This window comes from Petaurus breviceps, unplaced genomic scaffold (assembly GCF_028583685.1).
Source record: "Petaurus breviceps papuanus isolate PSGF00001 unplaced genomic scaffold, PetGlider_PUasm1.0 151, whole genome shotgun sequence".
NCBI classification, from domain to species: Eukaryota; Metazoa; Chordata; class Mammalia; order Diprotodontia; family Petauridae; genus Petaurus; species Petaurus breviceps.
This window is the reverse complement of record NW_027185712.1, coordinates 10,672,570-10,694,602: the sequence shown is the minus strand read 5'-3', so window position 1 is coordinate 10,694,602 and position 22,033 is coordinate 10,672,570. Positions and strand designations below refer to the sequence as shown.

General features: G+C 35.4%; 1 long non-coding RNA gene across 1 annotated transcript in view; it reads right to left on the bottom strand.

Annotated features, from left to right (window-relative positions):
* Window positions 1-17,465: 17,465 nt before the first annotated feature.
* Window positions 17,466-22,033, bottom strand: part of LOC138153708 (uncharacterized) — a 32,896-nt gene continuing 28,328 nt past the window's right edge. Inside the window, exon 3 of the long non-coding RNA XR_011166434.1 lies at window positions 17,466-17,926. This is a non-coding gene — a long non-coding RNA (uncharacterized lncRNA). The remainder of the gene's footprint in view (window positions 17,927-22,033) is intronic.

The following is a 22,033-nucleotide window of genomic DNA, read 5'->3' as shown; positions in this document are numbered from 1 at the left end:
TGGATGGATGGATGGATGGATGGATGGATAGATGGAGATATATATATATATATATATATACATATATATATACACACAAATATTCTGGGAGCCATTTGAATAGAAGTAACCATTTAACCTATAAAGAGTGATTAGATAACTAACATCAAAAGAGAATGTATACAGAAAAAGGGGGGGTTAAGTAAGTAAGTAATCTAAGTAAGATCCCAGATATATACCTACACATTGTGAGTAGGATAAAAAGAATGCCCTTAAAAAGGAGACAGGAGCAGCCATAGATATAAGAAGAGAACAAGAAGTGAGCACTATTATAACAATCCAGGGGAGAGAGTATGTCTAGGAGGAGGGGTCTGTCAAAAATTCAAAAATAAGGGCTGAGAAAGGGACATCAAACCAATTACATGATCATTGGTAACTTTGGAAAAAAATAATTTCAGTTCAGTGATAAGGCTGGAAACCACATTGTTTGTAATTAGGAAAGATATCAGAGGTGAGAAGATGGTGGCAAAGAGAATATACAATATTTTTCCCCCTTGGAATTCTGGCTAGGTATGAAAGGCATAAGAGATACAGGGACACTAGCTTAAGGCAATGGCAGGCTTAAATCAAAACTTTGTAAGAATGGGAAGATCCGTATATATTTATAAGAAGCAGGGAAAGAGACAGTGATGATTATTTGATTTAATTTCTTTCAACAAATATTTGTCCAATGAAGCTTCTTCCACGTGCTGAGCTCAGCTATAAACAATATTGCCAATATGATCGGTCTGCTCTGAGCCTTAAACGTGGCAAATATGAGTAGTTAAGTTGACTAGCAGTAATCTGCATTGAGCAATTTTGCTATTGAACTAGGAGTACCTAGTATGATAGTGAGACTGCAAAGGAACAATGTAATATAGCAGTACCTCCTAATGAAGTGCCAGAACCATTACCTGGGGTTAGAGTGGGGTGGGGAAAGATAGTGAATAACAACAAAATGCATAAGTACAGATTGGTTTCTCTGTGGGAACACTCAGTGGAAGAGCAAATAGAAACAGGGATAAATACTGGAAGGCTTTCAGGAGGAAGTTTTGAAAGAAATAAGAAATATAGACTGGTTGGGTTAGGGTAGAGTGTGGGTTGTGGTACCAAGTGGGAGGAATGATGTTTGAGAAATGATGCCCTTGAGATGTATGGAGGAAGAGAGGAAGAAAATCACTTTTAATGAGTCTTTACATCTAAAGTGAATATATATGTATGTGAGATACGTGCAAGCAAATATAACTCATACAGATATACATAAATATGATGCTGAATATAAGGAACATACATTTAGAACTGGAGGGCACCTTACTCTATAATCCCCTTGTTTAACAGAGAAGGAAAAAGAGGCCCAGAAAGACCATATCACTTACCCAAAGTCACACAGGTAATAATTAATGGAAGCAGAAATGAAACTTTGGTTCTCTGACTCCCAAGTCAGTGTGCTTTTCACTCTTTCATGTGTACTAGTGGATGTTGTATTTTTTAGATTACTTCTTAGAGTCTGCAGCCCTAAATGTTTTCTCTCCACAATCAGCAGAAGATCCAGTCGCATTCTAAATAACTCATTTATTTTTGTTTGCTTTGTTTTGTTTTTATCATAGAATTGCAACTTTTTCACTGGTGACCTGTCTCCTATGCAAATGAGCAGAAATTTGGTTGAAAATAAGGACCCAATGATAGGTAGAGAATTCCATTAGAAGAAATAACTGCTGGTGGTAGCACAGGAGTCCACATGATAGGTTTCCCCCTGCCTTGTCACCTAGTCAGGGAAATAAATTTACATATAGATTTATAACAAATTGCATGGCTTTGTTTGTGTTTCTATGTTTCATTACTTAATAATACATTTCTACGATCACCTCAGCCTATCTCATCTCAGGGTTTTTATGTGTCCCCATGAAATGCTTGCTCTATTCCAAGACCAGCAAAGCAGCTGTTGGTAGCTTTCAGTGCTGCTCAAACAAGGCACCAGAGCACTCTATAATTTCATAAAAAGCCAGGCAGGGGAGGGAGAGAGGAACCCTGAGACATGCCTAGTAGTCTTCTTTCTTTCTTTCTTTCTTTCTTTCTTCCTTCCTTCCTTTCTTCCTTCCTTCCTTTCTTCCTTCCTTCCTTTCTTTCTTTCTTTCTTTCTTTCTTTCTTTCTTTCTTTCTTTCTTTCTTTCTTTCTTTCTTTTTCTTTCTCTTTCTTTCTTTCTTCCTTTTTTCCTTTCTTTCTTCCTTTCTTCTTTTCTTTCTTTTTCTTTCTTTCTTTCTCTCTCTCTCTTTCTCTCTCTCTTTCTTTCAGAAAAATGGAAAGCATTGCTTTGTCATCTGCATATCTATCCTTCCCCTTTACTCCTCCCCATTCCAACCCCTTTCTGAAAGCTGAGAAAATGAAGAGTTTCTTCCCTAATCTGTTTCTTAAACATCTTCTTGAGAATGTCCACATTTATGTCAGCACTTTTCCGACATCCTAATGATGCTTTTGCGAGGACTATGGCATCTATATGGCTTGTTACCAGCCTAATGAAAAGTTGCTTTAGGTGTCAAAATAAATCTAAGAATGTTCTACACTTTAGCTGACTGTAATATATCATCATGGCCTGCTTAAGTAGTATAAACTGCAACGTGATAAAGCAGCTAACTGCAAACTATGAGAAATAAGAGCTAGGATAATGGGCATTCAATGGAAGGATCTTGCAACAGCTAAGAAGATTTCACTTACCAAAGGCTATGGGCTATATTTTTTAAATGGAGTTCCTGGCTAACTTAGCTTTTCTTAGTAGTGCTGACCAGAGCAGTGTGATTGATGATAGAGTCTTCCCCAGATTTCTATGTAGGTGGGATAATGTTAAAAATGGCTCAGTCTTCCCAATTCTAAATCCCTTCAGTTTTAGAAGCTAGGTGTTAATTTGGAGGCTCAGGCTCATTGACCATCACAATTTACTGAGGGTTACTATCTTTTTTGGTGCCTATTCATGAAACAAGTTTTGAACGTGAGAACAAAGTAGAACCAGAATGAATGGCTGGTGATGAAGATGTGCTGATCACAGTCACCACACAGGGAAAGTTGGTAATATTGACATAGACAGACTGACTCAGATGCCTCCTCTTCCTCTGGCCTTTATCTACTGATACCAGATGAGATATAATAACTATGTGTGTTATTACACTGGTATTTTCCTGATACTGCTTTGGTCAGTGCTTTCTGTTCTGGAAGTTGTGAAGAAGACAGGAGATTAGTGTGATGAGAATTTAGAAACAGGATGAAATCAGACATTCAGAATGAAAGTTGACCTCTAACGTTATGAACCTTACTAGTAAAACACATCACTTCTGACTGAACTTTTCCCTTTCCTTTTCTTTCTTCTCTTTTTTGTACCTTTGTTCATGGTATTCACCTTCAATATCCTTCCACCCATCTCTCCTTACTAAAATCCTATTCATCATTCAAAGCCAAGAATAAATGCTTTCACTACGTGTTCACCTAACTGGAAATATTCACTTCCTTCTCTGAACTCCTGAAGCTTTTTGGTGTGCCACTGTTGTAACGGTTACTTTATGTGCTTCCTCATTGTAGATTTTCTTGAGAATGAATAATGGACTGTGAGTACCCCATAGATTGTAAATTCCTGGAAGAAATAGACAATAGTATACTAACCCTGTCCCTTCCTTACCACTGAGCATTTGTGGCTATATATTTGGAAGGTACTTAATAAACATGTTGAATGAATGAATTAATAAAACTCTAAAGGTAGTGATACAAGGGGATACAAACCCGATATAGTCCTTTGTAAATTGATGGCTAAATAGAAGATTTCAATTCAGTTCAGTTTAATAAGCATTTATTTATTAAGCACCTCCTAAATACCAGGCATTGTGCATATCGTTCTTAGAAAAATTATTTTCCTCCATTTTTTTCTTCCCTTATTGGACTTAATTAAGGGAAGGAGGGAAATATGGCATAGTCTAAAGCAGAGCTTTTTAAACTTTTCTGTACTAGGGACTCCTGTTTGTGTTTCAGCAGAGTTTGTTGGTACTATATGGCCTGAGGGCATGTACAGTGCAAAGTGTGAATGTTGTGTGTTCAGAACCAAGACTGCAGTGAAGTTGCCAATGTAACATGAGCGAGGCCACCAGAAACAACTCACATTCATTACACTTGCGATTTTAAGCTAATTTTTGGTCAGGTCACATTTGTAAACCCTTTACTGTTGCCAAATTCTTCACAACACCATATGAGGGCGTGACTGAAATTTAAGAAGAAGGGTGAGATTATGAGTGGAACTGGGTGAATCATTTACTTAGTAGCTGCAATATCACTGCCTTTTAATAATTATAACATAGGATCACAAATAACTCAGTTGAAATCTCTCTATACACAGTCTGTCTTCACCCTCCCTTGGCTCCCACCTACCTAAAAATTAAATAAAATAGTAATAATAATATTAACATACTCTCCTTCACAGTAAAGTTACCCTCTTCCTATCACTTCCTGTCCCCTTACCTTAAAGGGCATTCTCAAGTACTACTGTGTCAATCAAGCAAAGTCTTTCTCATCTTCTTTTCTCTCCTTTACTTTTTCATGTCATTCTATACCCTTCATTTTCATGTCACTCTATCCCCCTCATCTTCTCTCAAGTTCATGAGTGCTCCCTGACTTTCTGGATGAGTCATTTGACTGAGAATGAACAGTAAGGTTCAGTCCTTATTCAAGGAGCCCCCTTTAGAGGCAGTGACCTATCAGGATCTTCCCCATAGAACCCCCCCATCATCTTATCCCTTCTTCATTTCAACCATTTGCTCTGTTCCTTTCTTGCAGAAGAATTTTAGGTGATGAGGTGCTAAACATTATATAAATAATTAATGGGATGAAGAAACTTCTATGCATAATTCAGCTCCATTAGACACATAGATCAGCTACATTTGAGGCAATGAACGGGCAATAGATGGGAAATGGCTTCAGGACTGCTAAACTACAGGGCCGAGAGAGTTACTACTGTAACAACGAGGATGAATTACTGCGACCAGCCGAGATATAATAACGGTATGAATTATTGAATTGGCATCTTCCTGAGACAGCTTTGGTCACAGCCTTGCTATGTTCTGGAGATGATAGAAGGAGATTTGTGTGATGTAAATTTATAATCAAAGGGTGTTCAGGATGAAAGATGACCTCCAAGGTTATGAACCTTACTAGGAGACTGCATCATCACATGAAAAAGGGACTATAAAATAGGAAGCATTATTCAGTTAGTAGTAGGAAGTGAAAGAAAATCTACTCTCTTACAAATTTAACTCCCAGAAAGTTGTAGATAGCCAGAGATGGGATGTAAGTTACCAAGATAATCATAGCTTGGACAACTGAGGTGAGCAAAGTAGATCTGGGCAATATCAGCTTAAACATGCTTGCTGAAATTATGCTACAGGGTGGATTAGCAGCTAATTAAAAGATTTAGGCTCTGAACAGCACAGAGACCTTAGGCTATATTGCACCCACGTGTGTACACACACACACACACACACACACACACACACACACACACACACACAGAGAAAACTGCAATTATTCTGGATAATGTGATCACCATCTCAGAAGCAGAGTATTTGTTACAGGGTGGATTGATTTTATTATAAATAAATCAACACAAGACTATTATTTGGAAAGAGATCTCATATTTTTCCTTCCAAACCTCCTTAACAGAAGGATCTCTTGCCTCTTTACCCCCATCCCCAAACCCACCCCCCAGTATTTCCAGATTCATAAAACTAGGAGCACCCCTGCTGAGGAAGGCCTTTGTTTCTGTTTCCTGTCGTTCTGTGATGTAGACAGATCTGGGAGACAGCATCTCCTCCCTGAAAACAAAGTATCCTTTAAAAAGGGCTGTTAAACTGCTGTCTCTTGTTTGATTATTCTGTCCTCAGTAAAGTCCTTTATTTTTTACTACTAAATGGTCATTTTTATGGATGACATTTTTTTAGTCCCATAGCTGCTTGAAGAAACAATAGGTCAAAAGCAGCAATCCAGAAACTCGCAAACAGGGAATCGGGAGAAAATGACCCCAGATAATAGACCATGGTCAGTGCCATTGATAGCAGTGTCCTCCAGTAAATGGTTTCAGATATTCATGGAGAAAATGTAGGAAAATCTCTTGTGGACATGTTTTTAATTTAATGTAATGCAATAGCAATCCATAGATTTATACCATACAATAAGACATTTTTATGTCTTTACATAATTTCAAATTACATATGAAAAATACAGTAACTCAAATTAATGCATTTCCAACATATGATCAATTACATTGCATTTCCTGACCATTAAAATCGAATTTTATAGCATCAATAACAAATGTAATAAAATTTATTTCCTTATTAGGTCTCTTTTTTTTCTTTAAAGAAAAAGCAATAACTTAAAATTGTAATCTTCAAAGTTGCTTTCTTTTAAAAATGCTTTAATTGCTCTTATATTGTGTAATAAAGACAACAGACAGTATTGACAAAGTTAATTCCAAGAAAGCGCTTATTTTCCTCTAATCCATGATACTTCAGAGACAAATGAAAAATAGCATTAATAAAAAGAATTACTATTAGTTACAAAATGTCTGAATCAATAAAATATAACCTGTTTGGTTTATTTGAACATACAGATGTTGACAAGATGATAGTTAAATGATTACTCTTTTAGTTTTGAATAATGGATTATTTTCCAATATTTTATTTACTGAAAACAGAAATAATTTACAACTTGTATTAAAAAAATTAAAATGAGAAAGCCCAAGACTTATGTGATCTATATTCCTTTTCACAAAACCAGATTTCTTCTTTTATAGTCACTGCACAAAAGCTTTTATCTTCAAAACTTTTCTTTCTTTCTATCAGGATGACTAGTGAGAAAAGGACCTTTTTTAAGTACATGGGAGAGATTTAGCAGATGGGATGACTCAGGATTGGAAACAATTTTGCCCCTTGAGAAGGTGACTATTACGAATATGTTTCAGCAACATCCCCAATTCTGAAGTTCCGGTTCTTTAAATCTACTACTCCCTTCCATTTCCATCTAGTTCAAGTTCATAATTGTCTTAGATTGTTATGCCATCTATTGAGAAATAAGTTTGCAAAATAGAGCATAACCTTATAGATATTTCTGCCTCAGTAATGTAGAGGACAGGATGTAGAGAATGCATATAGAAATGGTTGGCTTCCCCTCTATTCTATACCATTTATATTTTTATATATTAAAATATATTGTTTAATAAAAACAAAATACCTAGGAAGCTCCTGCATTGAAAAGTCATAACATTTACATACATGCCTTGGTAGAGTTAAATATTATCATAGAATCATGGACCTAGGGTTAGGAGGGACCTTAGCAGCTCAACCTCTTCCTTTTTCACATAAGGAAAATGACAGCCATGGTAGTAATCTTCACTGGCACCATTTGAATTTAGGATCTTTCCTCTCGAGTCAGTATAGTTTCCATTGTATGACACTGCCTCACCAGCACCACCAAAATGTTTATTTCATCCCTACTCTGTGCATAGTGTTTACACTAAATATAAGGAATACAGCAACAATGGCTCCTGTTTACATTATTTGCAAATATTGCACTTTGTAAAGAGTAAGGTGTTTGCAAATATCTTGCTTGCAATACATTACTGTGTCCCATTTTAACTTCATAATAGCAAAGGTAATGATGACAATCATATTGATTACTGTATGACATCAAGTTTCTGAGATTTCACCAGTATATTTTCTACTTCCAGCCCTTCAGACTAGGGCCTCTCAATACCTTCTATGCTGTCATAATGTTCCTGAATTGCTATGGGGGAAGTGGGGAGGGAAACAAAAACAAAACAAAACAAAAGCCAGCATCATCTGATGACCGTCCTTCCCAGTAATGAGACTTTCTGAACTAATTAGTCTCATCCTAGAATCTCAGAAACACACTTTGTCCCAGTTTCATGTCCCAATATCTTTTCAAACTTCCAAGGCTCTGCCAGAACTAATACTCATCTAACATAAACTTCAATAATTCTATATTTTGTACCTTCCATGATGAGATATCAGGGTAGTACATTAGTAAGAAATAATCATATAGATTTATATTTGCATAAGCTTGGAAGTTTTCAAAGTGCTTTCCTCACAACCACATATCAAAAATAGGTATTACCATTCCCCACCCCTGAAATCTAAGGGTCATATCTTCTCTCTTTTTTTTTTTAAAGCAATTGGGGTTAAGTAACTTGCTCAAGGTTACATGGCCAGGTATTTCTGGGTGGATGCTAAGTGTCTGAGCCTGGATTCTATCCCCCAGGTCATCCCGGTGCTTTTACTCGCTGTGCTACCTGGCCGCCCCAGGGTCATATCTTCTAGAATTTTTATACTTTTCTGTTTGGGTCTCTTCAGTTCACTTTTATTATAGTTATTTATGTATTTCTCTTTTCTCCCTATTATATTTGTATACTCCTTGGTACCATTGATATTATTATTTTATTTTTTTACCTTTAGCATCTATATAGTGCCTTCAGTAATTCCAAAAACATTAAGCATGGTTATATACAAGACACTGAGGACCTTCAGATGGAATTGTGACATTAGCAAAATGGGTTATGCCTTCCTTGTGCCAATGGATTATCCCTTCATTAAGTCAATTACTGTCCATTCATGTCTGCCCATCCTACATAATTCTTGCCAGCACGTGAAATCCACTCAACATACTGGAGGTCTTCCTTAATTTCCCCTGGTGTCCTCAAGGTACAATTATAGCATGTGGGCTATATATTGATTTCTACTTGCTTTCAAATATACCCAGATCATCTATTTTTTTTTTGCATATGATGACAATATAGCTTCCACATCAAAATCTCTTGTTTTGTGTTGCAGCATATATAAACTCATTACAAGTCTCTTCTCTGACCTTTGGGTGATAATGAATTTCAATTCTTCAAAGACTAGATTATGGTTTGTTATAACAGGAAGAACTAAGAAAGTTGATATGAAAGACATGAAACTATTTTATGGAAAAGTTTGGGGTTATTAAAAGAATGTTGAAATTCCCCAAAGAAATCAAACCTACTTTCCCTTCCTCTTCAAACCTGAGCCCAACTCAATGTCCATTTGCCAAATCTATCCAAAATGGATATATACACAAACACATACACACATATATGTATGTGTGTATATGTGTATACATGTATATATATCCATATATACAGAGAGAGACATTAATGGATGAGCTTTTATATGCATGCATTCAGATATATACATTTGAATATGTAGATGTTTAGCCTAAATCCTTTAGTCATTTAGTATCTCAGTTCTGTAGCTCTACAATATTCCAGGGTGTGATATACATTATGTCATCTGCAAAAATGAACATCTGCAGAACTTCACTATCCTTAAGATTGTCCTCCTGAACTAGACTTCACCTTGAATGATGTCCTTGGCAATAGCAAATACTTGGAAAAGAAAATAGTCCATTGATTATGCCATTGGCTATTTTTGAACAAGATTATCTCATTTTTATATTCTAAATAAAATATAATTTTTATATGCACATGGGAGAAATATTGCTATAGGATACCCTTCAAGTTAGTGTTTGGTCTATTGACTCAAATTAAGTTATTTTATAATTTACCAAAAAAAATACAATGGGAATTTATATCTACTATACTATTCTGTCAATTGTGTGATGGGTAAAAGTGTGGTATGTTTTGGAATGTTGTTGCTAATTGTTGTTCAGTCACATCCAACTCTTAATAACCCCATTTAAGGTTTTCTTAGCAAAGATAATGGAGTGGCTTGCCATTTCCTTCTCCAGCTCATTTAACAGATAAGGAAACTGAGGTAAACAGATTTAAATCACTTGTCCAGGGTCACACAGCTAGTAAGTGTCTGAGGTAAGATTTGAACTCAAGAAGATGAATATATGTACATGAGTATATGAGGCTATTGATTGTGACACCTAGCTATCCCCACTTAACTGATTGATATTGTGGAATGTCATTGTCTAAAACATGCCAGCCACCGTCTATTAGTCTTATTAAAGGTGCATATACGTATAAAGGTGCATTCAAATCATGTCTAGGTATTTTCTGTTCCTTTCAATAGCATAGAAATTTATAAGTAGATGCAATATTAGGTCTACTTTTATTAGCTCAGAACATTAAAATGGGTAATAGGGACTCTATAGGTTAAAATTTTTCCTTAATCTTCCAAAGAGTAGTAAATAAGTGAGAATTTGTAAATTATTCTTCTTGAGGCACTTAGGAACAGTGGATGGAGTGCTGAACTTTGAGTTAAGAAGACTTGAGTTCAGATTCGGATTCAGATGCAAAAATACTGTATGTCTAACCTCTCTTTGTTTCAGTTTTCTCATCTGTAAAAATGGTGATAATAGCACCTACCTTCTAGAGTTGTAATGAGGATGAAATGAAAGAATTAATATATGTAAAGTGTTTAGTAAAACTTAAAGTGCTATAAAAATGCTAGCTATTACTGCTTTCATAAAGATTTATTTATGTAGGAAAGTGCACATATAGGACAGCAGTTACCAAAGTTCTCTGAGCAGCCTTTTAATTTGTGGTGATAATAAGGTACATTTTTCCCTTTGCCTGTGGTAAGATATGTTGAAAATCAATCCCTCAATGCCCTCAAAATGTTGTCACCTCCGGGTTTTAATATCTCTTTAAGTACTTTCAAAAGTACTGGAGACACTAGGATGAGGAAGTCACTCAAGGAGTTTACACTATATGCACACAAAGACAAACGATAAGTATATCCTTGTTGTTTGTCCTATTTCAAAGAAACCAATGGCATCACGTGTGATGCCTTGACTTATACATGAATTGGATTTAACTGAGACATAGTTATAAAAAGTCATCAGCCTTACTCTCTCTTCCTGAATCATCTTAGACCAGTAGAAATTCAGATTTCAAGATGACTAGCAATGGACCAGGATGCAATGGATGACCTTGACATCTCCAATGCCTGACCAAGTTCTGAGCACACCATGCTGCCTGTTACAGCTGCTTCTGTGGCCATTGGAACAAACTGTTCTCATGGGTCCATTCCTCCAGGGTAAGTCTTTCCATGTTTGGGGTAAGTGCCCCTCTAACTCACCAACAGGTTTGAGGATGGGAGGGTACCCTCAACCTGGTTTAGCCCATCTTCTGAGATGGTTTACCAGAGTGTGTCAGCTGCACATGCTGCAGCTTCTTGGAGACACAGGTGAAAACTGAGTGCCAAGTAGACACCAAAAGTGGATGAATAGCCCTGAAAAGAGCTCTGCAAGCCCTCATATCAGAAGCTCTACTCCTCCTGAACATTCCGTACACTCTCTGTATACAGAGAGGAAGGGAAAGTATATACACCTGTTTATAAAGCAGTTTTTAGAGAGAGATGGCACTAGTGACTGTGCAGTGAAGGCCCTGAAAATAAGTCACTTTATAAGATTATAGAATTAAATTGAAATAAATACCAATTATCAGATAAATTGGAAGGTTTGCTGAAGATCTTAAACTTTCTACAAGGTATTTATAAACTGTTATGATTATAGGCTTTGCATATTAAGAAATAAGTAACAATACAAGGTAACATATGCTAAGAGTTCATATAAGGGTCCATAAAATAATATATTAAGTGCTTTGAGCTTCTAATAAGGATGCAATACAAATAAAAATGATTGCTATCTACCATCTTCCTTTCCAGTAGAATTCTCTGCCACTCTTTAACATGCATATATATATATAGAGAGACAGATTCAGGTGGAGCTCTATGAGGAGATTTTGTCCCTCCATACTCATTAAGGATGAGTGACAGCTCACCTCTGAGGAGCAAACATTTTTCAGTTTCTCCGAAACAGGAAGACCAGCCCTGCAATTGACATCCTCAAATTACTGGTGACCTATAGTATTAATCCTTTCACCTTGCTGAGGCATGCCTGCTTGGCCATGGTGATCAGGCCTTTTTTGCTCATCATAATCCCATTAACAAATTGAATGATAGAACAAGAATGTTTTTTGCCAATCCCTCTGACAGGAAGCAGTGCAAAGGGGTTATAATTATGGATTATGTCTTTTATTATACATTGGAGCAAGCACACATTAGCCTAATTAAAACACAGTGTGAATATTCAACTACATTGAGCTGCAAATGTTTAAGAGCTGTCTGTAACAGCTGAAAATACATTTTGGGCTCATAACAAAAAATCTTGTCAAGTTGCATGGAAAGCAGAGTTTAGAAATTGAAGGTTGCACATTTTTGTGTTGGCCAATTTACCAAGTCCCCAATACATAAACACTTGCCAATCTAGGACAGAGTGAGCTTGCTTGAACTGATCATACCATTCTGGCCCAAGTTTCTTTTGGGAACAGACTAATCTATAGGAGTTGTACCTTAAGATTCAATTAGTTCTCCAAAATCAGAATTAACCAAGCTGGGAAACCTAGTCAACAAACTCATCTTATAGTGTTGGGTGGGGCCATGTCTATGTCCAACATAATTCTTCATAATCATGATCATTAATCTTAATGATCTTCATAATCATGATAAGTTTTCATTATTGACAACTGATATTCATATTGTGCTTTATAAGTGACAAAGATCTGTGACTCAAAGAAGTTAAGTAATTTGCCCATGGCTACAAAAGCAGTAAATATTAGAACCAACTACAACATAGGTGTTTGGACATCAAGTTTAACAATCTTTCCACTATACTACACTGACTCAATTTTCGAGGGAAATTTTGGTGACATAAGGAAATGGGTAATGAATTTGAAATCAATGGAACTGTGTACAGATCCCAATTTTGTCACTTATTGTATAACCTTGGACAAAAATTTTAATCTCTCTGGGACTGTCCTCATCTGTATATTAAGAAATTTGGACTAGATACCTTGAAGTTGACGTCCAGCTCAAGATCTATGGTAGTATATGAGAAGCTATTCTATATCTAACTTCTGAAAAGAAAGCTTAGAATCATAGAAATATAGGATCTTAAAGCTTAGGGGAACTTTGACATCATATAGTCCAATATTCTCATTTTACAGATGAAGAATCTGAAACTCAGAAATTTTAAATATCTTGCCTAAGGTTACACATTTATCTAGAGGTCATCTCCCTCAGAAACCAATGAATCAGACACATACCTAAGCATTAATGAAAAAGGGGTGGTGGAAAAGCAATTTTAGTAGATAGTAGCATTTGGAAGTGATTCAGAAAATAGAGAGGCAGAATGATTTGGGTTGTTTTGTTTTGTTTTTGGTAAACTAGTGGTAGCTTGAGAATTGATTTTCTAATGCTGTTCAGATGGATAGCTAATGATTTAATGTCTATTGTTACATAATTGTTTATTTGTCTAATTGTCTGTTGTCTGTCACCTAAATGAACTGTATGAAAAAAAGTCTAGGTGTCTATTAGATAGTAACTGTTCTCCTGAGGTACTGACGTACATTTGATATATGCACAATAAATTCTGACAGCTGGAAATAGTTCAAATTACACAAAAAATAGCTAAACACAACAGTCTTTAATACACAGGTTTATGGGTTATGATTCTTGGATATTTTAAATCTCAGTAACTGCCCCTTTTATTTGCACACTCTGTCATCATCTGTTTTATGCAACTGTTATTTTATGACCCATTAATCATGCTAAATGGCATTTAAATATTTAACTAGAGTTGTTCACATGCCCACTATAAGGTGGCTTCCAGCCTGAGAGTTTAAGAATTCTTCATATTACACAACTGTTACCTCTTGAGGAGAAGATAAAAATTTTATTTGATATAAGTTGACAACTTTGGTTAGTTGTCCAAAAAGGTAATCAACTTACTGCTAAACTGGGGCTTTCTCAAATGATTCCTACTCTGATATCAGGCTAGACATAGGTTACCACTGCTCTGTTTTTTTTCCTGAATTTGAATTTAATTCAACAGTTTTATGTTAAAGAGAGAATTAGTGGTCCCTCTGGGATACTGCTCAATACCGGAATTCACAGACTAAGGCCACAGGAATGAAATTATAATTCTTGGGTTCTAGGCTCAATTAGTTTTATCAAGTGCACCAAATATATGGTGTACATATTTTTATCATTCAACCAGTATATACAATTTACTCAAAGCAAAGCATTTATTGACATGGTATCATATGAATAATAATAAAAACAAAACATTTTCTCCACTTTTCTACAAATACATGTATGATCAGGGAAAGAATGAACAGTCATGAAAGAATGCACAGAAGTGCATTGGTATTGAAGCAGACACAGAGAGAAAACTTGAGGTCAAGGCAACTCACATTTCCAATAGTACAGGGTTCCAATGTCCTTTCAATTTTCATGGCATCAACATACTTCTCTTTTCTGTATGCAGTATTCTGGTGGGCATTTTAGGCTTCCTAGATCTGCTTCCTTTTGAAGCTTAACTCTAGACTGCCAGATCTAAATACCTTGTGAAGTCATTGTTAGCTCTCTTCTCTGCTGCCGTAGGTCATATTCCTCAAGATTACCTCTAGTGACTATGTCTTTCCTGCCTGCTGGATGAAATCATACAATTTGGTGCAGTCAAACACATAAAAGACACGGTTTCATACATGTACAGTGTAAGAAAGAGTGTGTCTCTTGACAAAACCCAAACTAATCAGAGTAACAATTTTATTGAGCTGCATTATGTCACTACTGCTTAGAAGCTTGTATTCCTTCTTCAGTGTTTAAAGGATAAATCCTATCTGAGCAAGGCATTCAAATACCTCAACAATAAGACCACAAATTATCTCCCCATCATTATGTGCCATTCCTCACTTCCATGTCCTTATAACTTAAACCAGGTTGGTGCCTTTTCTTTCCTTACATGATATTCATATTTATTCATCCATGCCCTTGTTTATGTGAATACCTCCTGGAGATTTTCTCTTTTTTTTCCCATTCTCTACTTACCCAAATAATGACCATCATCTGAGGAAAAGTTAAAAAAAAATCTTTTCTCCTCCATCAGGATTAATTATCACAGATTTATCCCATGGTTCACTCCATGATTAATTATACTCTATTTTATGTAAATTTTAAGTGTTTTATGTGCCTAATTTTTTTTTAATTTTATCTCCATGAAGAGGTTATATGATTCTTAAGGTCAGATGCCAAGGTACATGCCTTTGTGTTCCCAAACAGAAGGAAAAAAAATAATGTGTACAAGAATTACTCATTTATTGATTAATTTATAAGCATATACTAAATAGGACATCCAATTCAACTTCATTCATGAATATGTACCTTGAACAAATACTATTTAAATATTTAGCATATGAGTATGTTATACTAAGGACTAAAAAGTTATAAAGGTAAATGAGACATTATCTCTCCTGGAGGACCATATCATCTTGTAAATGATGCTTATGTATACATACAAACATACATATACACTATACTTCTCTGATATTTTAATAGTCTAAAGTATTTGTAACTTCATCAGTGTGGGTACTCCTTCCACCTCCCTGGAGTGAAGTCCTTACGTATTTTAGTAGTCATGCTGAAATCTTAAACTATATTATCTATGACATTCCATTGACCTACCAATCTATTAATAATATGCAAGAAAAAAGTGAGATTGATTTGGTTTGACTTCAAATCACTGAAATCATAGAAAAACAGAAAATGACATCAAAGATAATCTCATCCAATCCCATGGGAATCCTCTCTACAACATTCTTGACAAATGATCCAGCTTCTTTTTAAAGATCTCTTAAGGAAGGAAATTCTATTTAGGGATCGTTTTAATTAATAGGAACCAAATTTCCCTAATCTGAAACTTCTGTCAATTAGTCCTGACTCTAATGTCTATGGCCAAGCAGAAAAAGTCTGATCTATCACCAACATGAAAATTCTTCAAATATTTAAAGAAAAGGATCATCCCATTCATAAATCTTTCTATTCTCAGGAGTAAATGTTGTTTTCCCTTCAACTGATTCTCATATGGCATGGATTACATTTTTATCATCCTGGTCTCCCTTTTCCAAATGTAATCCAATTTGTCAACATCATTTCTGAGTGATGGTACCAAGAACTGAACATCTTATATCAGATGTGCTGTGACTGAATAGAGTACAGTGTAACCATTCACCTCTTTTTTGCTGGAAATAAGGTTTGCTTTTAATAATGTGGCCTAACATGATTTTTTTTTTGGAGGGTAAGGGGCCATCTATGTCACACTGCCAATTCACATGGAGTCTGTAATCAAATGAAAGCACTACAAGTTTTGTGAGTTGTTTTTTTTCCTTCTCACAAACTGCTTTATAACCATTTCTCCCCTATCTCATAACTGTCCACTTGGTTTATTGAGTCCCAAGTATATAATTTTTTACTTGTCCCTCTAATCTTTCACCTCTAAGACTTGGCCTGCTATTGCCTTGTATATCATTTATAAAGATCTTCTTGGATTGTAAGTCTCTCATTCAATATGTTAATATTGTTTTTCTTCTCTATTTTGTTTCATTACTAATTTTAATGAGCATGTCCTCTATGCCTTCATCGAATTTATTGGTAAAAAATGTTGAAAAAAAAAGAAGTCAAAGAGGGATCTTTATGGCATTCCAATAAAGATCTCTCTCTTAGTTGACAGAGTTTTTAATCATCACGCATTGAGTCTCATCATTCAAACAATTCTAAAGCTATCTACTCTAATAGTGTAGCCTAGACCAACCCATCATATCTACAAGGATTCTTTTTCTTTTCTCCCAGATTTATCACTTAATCAGCTCAAGGAACTTCCAAAGTAGAAACTCCTTTGAGCAGTTCAGGATTACAATATATCTGTATTTTACAATCTTTTAGGGTTGCTTGGGTTACTATGAAGTAGAGTAAAACAGTATGGTTCACTACTGGTCACGCAGTTAGTGTGTGTCAGAAGTCTTACTTAAGCTCAGAGCTTCCTGACAGAAAGGCCAGCCAATTATCAACTCTGCTGCCTTACTTTTCTTTCACAACTCTAAAATTAGAGAACTAAACAAATAATCTGCTTTAATCCAGGTATGCTGAATCTACAACATTCTCCTAATGTATTACTCCAGGGAATCTGTCTAAAAAGTATTTAGTATTACAAGAAACAGAGAATTTTGATTACTACTACTTTTTTCCAAGATGGCCACTTGAATACAAAATAATCAAATGGGTCTTTGATTTACTTGGAATTAAAGGAAATGAGAATAGTCCATCATAGACTGTTCCTGATATGGAGCCATGCTAACCCTGAGTGATTACCACTTTTCATTTTAAGTGTTCATAAAACACTTTCTGATAATATATACTAGAACTTCAGGGGATTCATATCAGAATCATTTATATCAGAAAACCCATAACTTTAAAGATCTGTTGTCTTTCACTTTGAAAATCAAAACTTTTACTTGTCTTCAACATCATTGTAAGTTTTTTTTTCTTTTCATCATCTGTTCTCCAACAATTTTTATAGACAATAGGTTAGCAATCACATATAATGAGTCCACAATGTCTTTTACTATCCTACTTTGGAGTTTGTCCCAACATGGTGACTTGAATTCATTTATGAGAGTTTTTAACATCTTTTATCTATGATTGATTTCAAATTCTTTCTAAGCATGCTTGTTCTACGAATTGCAACCTGAAAATACCTTTGGTAAAGAAAATAAAAATAAAATATTATTGTAACCTGAATAGTTCTGCTTACTCTACCTTTTCATGGGTTAATGTGGTCAAAATATTTATCACATGTTAGCCAAACCATAACTTTCCAAAATTAGTTTTTTTCTCATTCTACATATATAAGTCCAGCACTGTAACCATAACCAAAGATTTTACAGTATGTTATCTACCATTAAGAAGTTTTGGCAGAATATTCAGGATTCCATAGTCATCTTCATGTCATTGTAACTTCTCAGAAATGAGCTTTAGTCTAGAAAAAAAAAACCATATGCAGAGGTAAATATGGTGTGTATACCAACAAATAATGTTAAATCAGGTAAATAAAATTGAGAAACTTTTATTAAACACAAAGTTGTACCAGCAACTGTGTGAAGCCCAGGAATATAAAGACAAAAGTGAAACAGTCCCTGAATTTAAGGAGTTTACATTCTAACCGTATAAAATGTCATACCCACATGCTATTTCAGAGTTATCTATTTCATAGTAACTTTAAAAAAATTATTGATTTTGAGAATATATCTTACTACTAACATTAGGAAACACCACTTTAATCTGTGGTTCAGGTGACAAATTATACAAATCCCAACCCATGTGTGCCTGCCTACCTCATCCAACTTTTAGCCATGTTCTCCCAGTAGACTGCCAAAAGAAAGCCATCTGACATCTTAGAAGTTTTCAATCTACATAGTAGAAGTGAATATCTAAATGAATTAAATAAAAGTTCTCTTTGAGAATTTGGTATTCAAGTGACCACTGTGGAACAAAATGATAAGTCAGCAAAATTCTCAAATGAATAACTCTCTGTAATTTTAAATAATTTCTAAAGTTGTCTCTATGGGAAGAAACTTTAAAAAAATAAGTAATGCCCATTATGAAGGAGAGTGAAGGATGTAAAAAAAAGATTTATAAAGCTCTGTTGTAAAGAGAAAATTGAGGAATGGTACTGATGATAGAACAATGATAATGAATGAAGCATAGAAGGGAATATACTTTAACCTTTGTTTTGTTTATATTTTATCTTTAATAGAGAATAATCTTTGGACTGGAAAGAGCTGAACATAAATTGATAATAGAGAATAACTAGCCATGTTCAGTCAGGAAATAGTGAGAAAGCAGCTAGTTGTCCTTAATGAGTTTAAATCACCTGATCCAGATTTAAGTATGTGCTAGATAGAGTATTAAAAGGACTAGCTGATGTGATTACTTCTGAGCTGTCAGTGGCCTTTAAAAGATCATGGGCAATAGGAATAATATTTCATGACAGGGAAAGGACATAATCCTGATTTTCAAAAGAAAGAAGATGAAGGCATCTGTAGACTTTAAGGCAATAACTTTGATTGTTGGCAAAATTTGAAAACACATGATTAAAGGGATGGTGAGTAAATAACTAGAAAAGGAAGTTGTGACCACCAGGTGCCAAATAGACTTTATCAAGATTGGGTCATACCAAACAAACCAAATTTCTTTTTCTTGAAATGTTACTAGACTGGGAGATTGCAAAATTCTGTTCACGTATTCTATGTACTTTGGCAAAACGCTTGAAAATGTTCTTCTGTTATTCTTGAAGTTAGAGAAATGTGAACAGGTTCATTGTATAATTAGGTAGATACATAACTGCTTACATAGACTTAGCCAAAGAACAATTATTAATGTTCTGATGGCAACTTAGTAAACTAAAAGAGGGCCCCAGGGGTTTTTGTTTGGTCCTGGATCTCATTAGCTCTCATGAATTTAGCTTTCATCAGTGACTTACACAAAAGGGAAGTGGGATTGTTTATCAGAGGTAAAGATGACACAATGCTAAATTGATTAGCTAATATGAAACACAGCAGAGTCTGTATTGAAGAAGATCTTGATGATTAAAACACTGGGCTGAATAAGTTAAAGTAAAAATAATTAGTGATCAATGTAAAGTCTAATGCTTGGGTTCAAAAAAACTCAGCCTCAATACAAGATATGTATAGCCACATAGCAGTTCATTTGATAAAAAATATGGGAATCTTAATGGGTTATAAGTTCAATGTGAGACAATAAAGTCATAATTTAACTAAAAAAGTTAATGGAATATTAAACTACATTTAAAATTCCTTATTATCCATGACTAGGAAATAGTAATTGGACTGTCTTGGTCAGACCACATCTAGAGTCTTGTGCTCAGCTCCTGGCATTATATTTTTCAGGAGGAATGCTATGGAATATTCATAAAAAGATGTTCAGGATGGTAAATAATCACAAGTTCATGCCACAAGAATACTGCTTAAAAGAATTGATCATCTTCAACTTGGTGTGTTTTATTTCTGTTATTAAATTATTAAGTTCTGGAATGGAAGAGGGACTAAATTATGCCCATTCATTCCTGAGGAAAGAAATAAGAACCTGGATGGGCTGCCTGTGAATGGACTTGCTTCAGAGATTGTCAGTTCATTCTAACTTGATGTCTTAAAGAAAAGGCTATCTGACATCATTAACATCACTATTATCAACAGTATTTACATATGTCTTTAAGATTTGGAAAGTACTTTACAAATATTCTTTCATTTATCCCCACAGCAAGTCTGGGAGGCAGATGCTATTCTTATTCCCATTTTGCAGATGAACATATTTTACAGAAGTTTCTTAATCAGGTGTGGGTTAGACTACATTGCCTCTAAATTTCCTTCCAACTTCAATATTCTGGATCCTAAGCAAGTTCTGTAGGTCATAGCTTTTCTGGTTGTAGCAAAAGAGACAAAGAAACAAAATACAGAATATCTCTGAAAGTACAGAGACTACATGGAGAATATGTGGAAACAGTATGGTAAAGTGACAAGATCTTTGTCTATGACAAGATCATAGACAGAGGACCTAGAGTGGGGATGGGGAACCTGTGGTATCAAGGCCACACATGGCTCTAAGTCCTCAAAAGCAGTCCTTTAATGGAATCCAAACTTCATAGAACAAATCCCCTTAATAAAAGGATTTGTTCCATAAAACTTGGACTCAGTCAAAAGGCTGAACCCAAGGACCTAAAAGGCCACATGTGGCCTCAAGGTCGAAGGTTCCCCACCCCAGCCTAAAGTCATATTCTTCCTCTGTGCTACATGAAATTTACAGGTTGGAAAATATCCTGAAGAAAAGAAGGTGGTGGTAGAAAATGATAACAGTGTTTAATTACTTGAAGGAATAAAGATCTGTCATGTGGAAAAGGTATTGAATTTGTTCTGTTTGGTCCCACAGGTCAGAATTAGGAAAAATGGGTGGCAGTGATAAAGAGGTAAATTCAGGCAAAACAGAAATTAGAAAGAATCATAAAAAACAACAACAAAACCTTCCTAAAATCTAGAGCTGTCCAAACAAGATTTTGTGAAGGAAGTTGTGATGGTAGTGGGATATAAGAGCTTCCTTGCCCATTAATAAGCCTCATGTGGAACCCATTAAGGGAAACTTGCTTGCAGGAAGGCTTTCACACCTTTTGCTAATTTCTAATTAGGTACGGAGTCAAGAGGGTTGTGATGCCTTCTGGTTCTGAGAAGGGTATTCATACTATGAGTTGGATTTTGCTTTGGGGGCTTCCTTATCTTGTTATTCCCTGGTCAACATTCTGAGTGGCTGTATGTTCAGAGCTCCCCATCTGCTCAGATACAAAGGCTCTCTCCATCTAGGGCAGTGTATAAAGTGTATAGTTGATTCAGGAAGTCAGAACCCTGTCTGTTGGTCTTTATTTCTCTGCTTGTATTTTCTCTGATGTTCCAGGTGCTGAATTCTCCCCTGAACTAGTGAATTTAATTAAATAAGATTGTTGACCCGTTAAAGAGCTATCTTTCCTAGTAAAGCAGATATAAGAACCTGTGCTAGCAGTCATCCTTGGGTATCTCATTGTGGTTGCCATCACAGAGGTGAGGTTTTACACTGATCCTTGGGGATTGGAAAGGATATGGGTAGATAAGGAAAATGGGAGAGGACATTCCAGTGTCATAAATCAATGTTAGGATAAATTATGGAAGTGAGAAAAATAATGGCAGTGTAACATCAAAAAAATATAATGGAAGTGTCTAGCAGGGCAGGAAGGGAAGATGATGGTTGACAACAAAAGTAGACACATGACAAAATAAACCTTGGAATTTCCATCGTCCACAACACATAATTTAATACATGATCATGTACTGTCTCTTACTGTTCCCTAGCTGTTTCATATATTAGTCATGTCTCAACCAGATTGTGAACTCAATTTACCACTCAATTTAGCACTTGATTATAATCTGGTTTGAATTGCTTACTACTTGTTTCATGTGTATAAAACCCCTTTCAGTAACTAGACTGTGGGTTCCTTGAGGGTAAGAACCATGCATTATCCTTTCATACTTTTCACAGTGCCTGG